General features: G+C 41.3%; 1 protein-coding gene and 1 non-coding gene across 9 annotated transcripts in view; both read right to left on the minus strand.

Moving 5' to 3' along the window:
• RAD51B (RAD51 paralog B) overlaps window positions 1-8,246 on the minus strand; it is a 490,110-nt gene that overhangs the window by 95,769 nt on the left and 386,095 nt on the right. The gene's annotated exons all lie outside the window — the stretch shown is intronic.
• On the minus strand, window positions 238-356 carry LOC111735861. Its single transcript, XR_002779002.1, has one exon. It is a non-coding gene; the product is annotated as a 5S ribosomal RNA (ribosomal RNA).

An 8,246-nucleotide genomic window follows, 5' to 3' on the forward strand; every position in this document is an offset into this window, starting at 1 on the left:
GGAGCCACTCTAATTAATGGTGGTGCTCTTCATTTATGAACACAGTTATCCACAACAGACTGCTGAGCGAAAAAAAACAAGGTCACAAGCAGCAAGTACAACGTGATCTTGTTTTCTAAAAAATGGCATGCCTGAGTAAAAATAATGCACATCCTGTGTGATATTCAGAGGGTTGCACACCAAAACGTTACTTCTCTCATATGATTTATTTTTATATTTTATATTTTTTATTTTTTTTGCCTACAGCACCCAGTCTTCCTAGGTGGTCTCCCATCCAAGTACTAATCAGGCCTGACCCTGCTTAGCTTCCGAGATCAGACGAGATCGGGCATGTTCAGGGTGGCATGGCCGTAGACTCTCTCATATAATTTAAATTGACTTTTTCCTTTATATTTTCATTTTTTTTTAAATTCATAAAAGAAAAATAAAAAAGTGTATTTTCATCTTGGGGAAATAAAGTCTCAAACCACTGGACAAATCTGGCCCTCAAACTGTGACCAATAAGCCCCATAAATTTTATTCAGTCTAGATCTGGGGAGGTTATCTACAAGAAAACCATGGCCCAAATGATATTACATCCAGAACAGGAGAGGGTGGATGAAATCTCCGGACACATATGGGTGACTTTAGCTAGAGAATCTAGTAGACCTGCAAGCCCAAGTTCTACTTTATTTTCTGTTGCTTCTAGAATCAGGTGGTTTAGGAAGCTGGTAATATAATAGTGAGCTAAATTTTTCAGGCAAATTGAATTTTAGACAATATTAAGGTGAATTTTAAAATGCTCAACTGACTTTGAAGACATTGGAGCTAACCTACCATTGAACGAGATTTGTATCGATGTTTTCTTTATTCAATATGAGTAAAACAACAAAAAAATCTCCTTAAACAGGCAAAATAGGAAATGAGATGTAAGAACTAGTCTCACCAAAACAGGCGAGCCATCTCTACTATTCCTGAGAAAGGTTCGTTTGGCACTGCCTCTACCCCTTTAATGACGAGACAGAGTCCTATTCCCGTGTATCACAGTCCCCTCCATAGTCAGAGAGCTCGCTTCACTGGAATTTTTCCTAAAAGGTACTCAGAATCTACTCTAACAATAGGAATATCTTCTCATTTTACAGAAAGGGAAACTGAGTCACACTGAGACCAAGAGGCTCACACAAAGGCATATCAAACCTCAGAGCCTGAAATCAAACTCCCAGTTCACAATTCAGTCCTGATTCCACCATCGTGTTTTCTTTTTCATACTCAATTCGTGAGTGAGCCCAGACGCTGGCCCGCAGCTTTCTGAAGAGCTGACCTGGCTCACCTTCCCCACCAGACAGCACAAGATCTTCAGGCTTTTAAGCTTTTGAGTGCCCAGGAGTGACAAACTTCACTTTATAGTTTAAAACATATTGGAAGATGCAAAAGTTTTGTAACAGACACACTACCTATATAGCACCACAAATAGTAGTGACTATGGCTCATTTTTCTAATATTCTTTATTACTTTACAAGTAATCTCTTCATCAAGAAAACAGTACCACTACAGTCAACATTTCTAAATAGCTTTTTGTTTCATGGAAGTAGTTATGAGGAAGGAGCACATATTTGTTTGTTTAACATCATGAGTGGTTCTTATATTGTGTACATGTGACCTAAGTACATCTCTTAGAGACCTAGGACCTTGGGGTACCCCACATGGTTTCACCAGTTGGGTGGCCTCAGCTGCTTACAAACCTCTTTACAGATGCATAGCTATGCGGACACAGGGAAGGTCATCCTGAACCATTCCCCCAGAGTGACAACATTTCAGAAAAATTTTAAGTGAAACTTTGACAATTCTGTGATCTTCTCTCCCTGCTGCAACAACCAGACAATGACCTAGGCCACAACACTCTGCTCTCTGTCTGTCATAACCTGGCTCCATTTCTGCTTCCAAATGTTTATCCTCTATTCAAGATGCCTGGAAGCCCACTTTCCTCAATCCTGGTCTTTGATATCATCTTGCCCAGTGCAGCTCTGAGTTTCCTGTAGCAGGCCTGGTTGTGGAGGGAGGAAGGCACAGGAGAAAAGGTATGCACCCCTCTGCGGCAGCACCCTAGCCCCAATTCCAGCACTCCACATGTGTCCTCTCCACTACCCCATGCCCTGCACCTACACACACACAGACCCAGTCTAGCGCCTGGAACAAAATACCAAGGAAGCTACTCTGCTGGCTCATATGGTCTCACTAACTTGCAGATGAAGATGACTTTTTGAATCCTTTTTGAATCCACCATTACCATTGATGCATCGCTTTATCTTTCTCTGTGGGGTTAAACTGAGTGGCCATAATTTGTTTCTAAACTTTTTAAAGGGGAAGTAGGGGAGCAATTATGCCAAGACAGCAGGTGTGAACTGGGGCTGACCTCAGAAATCAGGATGGTGTTCACACTAGGTCTAAGGAAAGCAACACAAAATAAGGACAGGCTAGGGAAGAGGCCCAGAGGGGGCTGTTTTGCTCTCAACCTGCTTTCTGACACTGCTAGTAATAAAAATCCTTAGAAATTTCCAAAGAGCTGTTTGCTTGCTTCAGGAACTGGAAGGATGAGGAAAAGTTTTATGACTATACTTGTAGGCTAAACATCTGACTGTGCCCCTTAGCCCCCGACTCAACCAGATTCCTACCTGCTGGTAGTAAAAGCAAGGGACACAGACTGGCCAATCCTTGGGGTTCTCAGAAAAGATAAAAAGGGACCAAATAGGTTCAGGCACAGAACTAGAAGAGTCTCAGGGAACTTGTACTTGGAGGTATCCCAGAAACCCCTGAGATTCCCTTTCTGAGCTACTAAGCCCCTCCCCAAAGACAACAACGGTGGACAGTCCTATCTCCCAGTGCCTGGCAAGTGGGATGGAAGGAGGGTGGAGAAGAGTCCCCAGGCCCACGCCCTAGGCAGCAAGCAGTAAGGGAAATCTGTCCCTGTACTCCAAAGTCCTATTGAACATAATGTCTCACAGTAAGGAGCCTGGTCAATTAGGTTCTCTGGTGGCATCAGCCTAGGAACCTAGGTACTTCTTTTGCAAGAGTGTTTTACAATTCAAACCACCTTCTATGTGAACTCTTAGAGCCCACCCACTAATATGTTGGAAGGGGTTTTTGCATGTGGACAAAGGGGCAGGCTGGTCACTTCCCAGGTTCTTGTTAGCTTTCAGAATGTGTCCGTACGAGGCATGAGAGCTAGCAACAGGACGAAATATTCACTCTGGCATCCTCACAACTGATAATTAATAGCTATAGAAATACAGCAGCGCACAGTTGTTCAGGCCCTCTTCTTGCTCCGTGCTCTCTCCCCACCCAGTCTTATCCATTAATTCATTTTACCATTCATTCATTCAATTACCATCTATAGAGAGATGACTCTCAAATGTTTATCTCCAGCCCAGATCTCTTCACTGAGCTCAAGGCTCCTGTATCTTCCTTGTATATCTTCTCAGTATTTCAAAGCCATCTCAAATTCAATGTCTCCAAGGCCAGGACCTTGAATTCATTCCCTTCTCTTCATCTCCACCACCATTACCTGAATGCAAACCACCACCAATATCCCACCCGGACAATCACAACTGCCTCCCAGTAGGACTCCCTGTCCGCTCTCTGCCCTTCTAATTCATTCGCTACATTGCAGCCAACATGATCTTTCCAAAAAGCAAGCCTCATCACCTCGCCCCACTCCTTGCTTGAAACAAGCCAATGGCTTCCCTTTACTCTTGGAATAAAGACGAATTTCCCACTTTGGTTTGATCTCTGAGTCTCTAGTCAGTTGCATCTAACACTTGCAATATCTCACCTGTGTACACTCAGATGCGTCTTCAGGAAATGGTCTCATCTAATCAATGACTACTTTCCCGCCAAGGTGCAGAATAGCTCCTCAGCAAAGCCCTTAAAAGTATGCTGGATTTTCCTACAATGCTCTCTCTTAGCCAACATACCCCTCTCCTTTGTGGTAAGGATCATGGCTATAATTTGTCATTTACTTTGGTCTTCTTTGACTCGTGGCTGTCTCTTCCTCTAGACTGTAAACTTTGTGAGGACAAGGGCATTCATTCAATACTGAATCAAGAAAGAGAGAAGGGAGCAAGCAAGGGATGGGCTTATTCCCACACTCCCTAAACATGTTCCGTACTTTTCTACTTTTGAATTTTGTTAAGGGTGTTCCCTTAGTCTAGCAGATACTTCTCTCTCCAGTCAGTTAAAAGTCTATTTCTCACTCAAAGCCCAGTTTAAATGTTACTGTCCCATGTCTGCCCTTCATTTGTGGCATTCTTTGAATCTGGTCTTGATTAGGATGATATATATACACAGTCACCTTTTGAGAGGGTCCAGGTCTTATTTATCTCTATATTCCACCACCACCCATCACCAACCTCTGGGCTTAGGACGATGACTTCCACAAGTTTGTTAAAAATAATTAAATTCAGTGGAGACAATGTCAATAAGGTTGGAGCCATGAAGGACGTATTCCTTTCCTAGTTATGGGACGCCAAGTTGTACAGTCCACTGCCCAGTGCCACCCTATTTAAGACTTTACTGAACCTGTATAGGCATTTCTGCTAGACATTAAAAAAAAAAAAAAAAAAGAAGTCAAACAGATATAATTCTTACCTTCTAACATACTACTATCTAAAATGGAGAATGATTATCAGCCAAATACTTAAATGTAAGCATTAAGTAAGGGTGTTCAATGGGTTTGATGAATGCAGGTGAAGGGAGCTGGAGACCCTGAGGCAACCATCACCTTCCCTTCACTAAATCAGGGAAACGTCTATCTTCACTTAATTCTATTTACTTAACACGAGCCTAAAGAAAACTTGTTTTACTTTATCCATCTGTCTCATGGTTGCCACAATATAATTTTCAAATGAAATTTCTAAATGCAGACCACACACGCTATTTCAGTGGACCTAACATTGATTTATGCTACGGCTGGGGGAAGGGAGGTACTCTGAAGAAAGATGCTTAGCCAGCAGTTTTCTGACTGCCAGCTTTTGCTTGCTCTGCTATAGCAGCATGCAGATGTAGTTTAGTGTCTCAATTACTTCTGGATTACTTTTGGCCCGTTCAAGAGTCATATCATCTCTGCTATACCAAGTAGACATGAAAGTCAAAACTGTGATTCCTAAGACAACCATGGTGATAGAATATAAATTAGAAGGCCCTTGCTTGCTTAGTCTTCATCTGAAAACATCAGAATGCAATTTGTTGGACAGATTCTATAATCTGCAGATGAAGGCAGTTATAGGGCTCAAGTTTATCCAGCGTTAACAAGCCCTAATAGTCTAGTTCAGCTCAGACATAACAAACGGAAATGGCTTTAAATTATCCTTCCCTAGAGACATGATTTCATAAGAGAACAAACTCTATATGCGCACAGAGAGATTTCCAATGTAAACATGTGGTGGAAGCTAAAAGCTGCAGCCGGGTTTCAAGCCTGGATATGCCAATGGCAGGGTATTTGATTTCAAAGACACCGATTTCCTCCCAGTGCAATAGCACGCACACTTTTTTTGCTGACTACACTTTGAACTGCAAAAGACACACAAGCTTGCATATATGTGTAATTTTATAGTTTTCTTTCTAGCTAGGATATTAATAGATTTTACTTAGCCTTTTCCATGCATAAGTATGACTGGGATTCAGATGCTTAAGGGATAGAGTTCCTCATGGAAAACACAAGGCTCACTCATCATCTGAGCTGGCTGAAATGTAGACTGGCCTCTGAGGGTTTGGGAAATGCAAGGTGAACAAGTTGGTCTTCCATGTTCAAGAGAGACATCATCCCAGCTCCCTCTGATTATGAAAAGCGAGGAAAGGAGAATTCTCTTGCACTACATGGAGGAAAGATCATTCTGGATTGTTACTTTTGGGCTAGTCAGGTCTTAAAAGCCTAAGACCAAGATTTTGCACTGACAATTCTCCAATATCCATTAGGCCTATGGGCCAAACGAGGTCTGCCTCCTGCTTTTATATGACTTAGGAACTAAAAATAGTTTTTATATTTTTAAATAATTGAGAAAAATAAAAGAAAAGTAATATTTTGTGACATAAAAATTGTAAGAAATTCAAATTCAATGTTTATAAAGTTTTACTGGCACACAGCTATGCTCATTTGTTCATGTATTGTCTCTGGCTGCTCTCACAGGACAACGGCAGACTTGAGTAGCTGCAACAAAGACCTGAAATGCAAAGCCTAAAATACTTATTATCTGGCCCTTTACATAAAAAGGTCTGTTGATCCTGGATCTAAACTATGAAACAAAAGCAGTATTAATCTTCAGTTGCCATTTTTGTTTATTTTTAAACAAATCATTGTATTATGCCTAGGAACTCACAAGTGACTTAAATATTCTTTGTTTTTTTACGAAAACCCACCTATCTGAAGTTAAAAACCTTTGTATAGTTTCCCTCCAAAACGCTAAGTCACGCATTAATCTGAGATCACAAAGTCAAATGAATTTAAGAGCCAGGCAGAAACCACGACTAAGTAAGAAATCTTAATTTTTATGAAAAATTTTCTGAATTTGAAAATATTTTACAACCCCAGCCCAGTGGCCACTAGCTTGAGATCTCTGACTTAGACCATGAACAACACATCGTGGACTCTTCCCTTTTCAACCACTGACAACCGTAACAAAATTCTCTGTGCTTTGCCAAATATTTTATATTTTTAAATAATTTTTTAAAAATAAAAGTAGTCCACATTTATTATCAGAACATATCAAAGAAGGTATATTCATTTTTATGACATCAATGACTTTGAACTATAAATCCTCTGAGGACTGCCCTTTTCACTGAACTTCTGTCCGTGCCGTCCTACAGCACGGGCCATGCAATGGCCACTTGGTAAACACCTGCTGACTTCACCACTGTTCTTTGCTTCTTCTCTCTTGCCCTGTTGCTTTACAGAGCCTGGATGGAATATTAAGCAGATTCATTTATTTCATCCCTGGGGAGATGCTTATTTAAACTACTCCAGAGAGATGAGGCTCTCTAAAGTTTTAAAGTCCTCTGTCAGTCCACACAGATATCCTCTGCTTGGATTCCCACGCAAGCTTTCTGTGTGTAAGTGTTTATAAGACGAAGACCGAAAGTGACCAACAGCCCTCTGAACTCTATAGGGACAAAGGCTGCCAACGTCAGTAGCTGAAACTACTGTAGGCAGAGCCTACTGCTGTTCACAAGTCTGCTTCTTAAAGCCAAACCTTTGCAATACGGCCCCTGTCCCCACCATTTTGTGGAAGCAGCTAATTTTATATCCTCAAAGTTATAGGAAGTAAAGGAATACTGCTAATGAAAATTCCTAAATTGCTATTCTGTCATGCATAGAAATATACCCTTAGTCAACAAACATTTCTGGAACATTGCTAAAGTGTCAGAGACGACAACAGGAGCACAACTTGCACTTAGTCCCCAGCACCTTTTAGTTTACTGTTGGCAAATAGTGTGGTAAACAATTCATGAAAAAAAAAAAATGTTGAGGACTACAAAGCAGAGAGGGGGAAACAAGGAAGAGAGTGCTTGATTTTTCCTGAGGGTGAGTTGTCAAAAGGCTTCAGAGAGGAAGTGGCACTTCGGTTACATCTTGTAAGCTGAGCCAGTTTTGGAGGACGGAAGAGGTAAATTATAAGCAAAAGTGAAGAAACAACCCCCAAAATGTGATATAGTCTAGCCCACAAGAGATACTCTGAGTATTTCACAATATGTGTTTTGGGGAAGGAGGGGTGATGGAGAAATGAGGCCAAGAGAGAAACCATTCAGAGAGAGATGGCTGGAGAACACAGCAGCTGCCAGATCCTTGAGGTCCCTGCATGTATGCTAAAGAGTTTGGACTAAATCCGAGAGGCAGTAAAAAGATACTGAGAGATTTCAAATACGAGAGTAACAGAATCGCACTGTTGCATTAGAAAGAACACTTAGGCTATGATTCAGAAGAGGGAATGGAGGACTATAGAGTGGGACTGCTGGACAGGTCAAGGTGAGAGAAAATTGAATGTATGAACTTAGACACTGAATGTAGAACTAGATGCGAAAAGGATCAAGGAGGAAATCATGATGTTGGAGTGGATGTCTGGGGAAAGGGGCAGCAGAGAGGAAAGGAAGTCCAAGTCGATTCCCAGGTCTTTGGTTTGGTGAAGGGATAACTGGTGGAGCTATTCACCCAGAGAAAGAATAGAAAAGAAGGAATAGGGTCTTTTTTTGCTTATAAATAACAAAAGGAATCAGTGCCT

Source organism: Pteropus vampyrus, unplaced genomic scaffold (assembly GCF_000151845.1).
Source record: "Pteropus vampyrus isolate Shadow unplaced genomic scaffold, Pvam_2.0 Scaffold15, whole genome shotgun sequence".
NCBI lineage: Eukaryota > Metazoa > Chordata > Mammalia > Chiroptera > Pteropodidae > Pteropus > Pteropus vampyrus.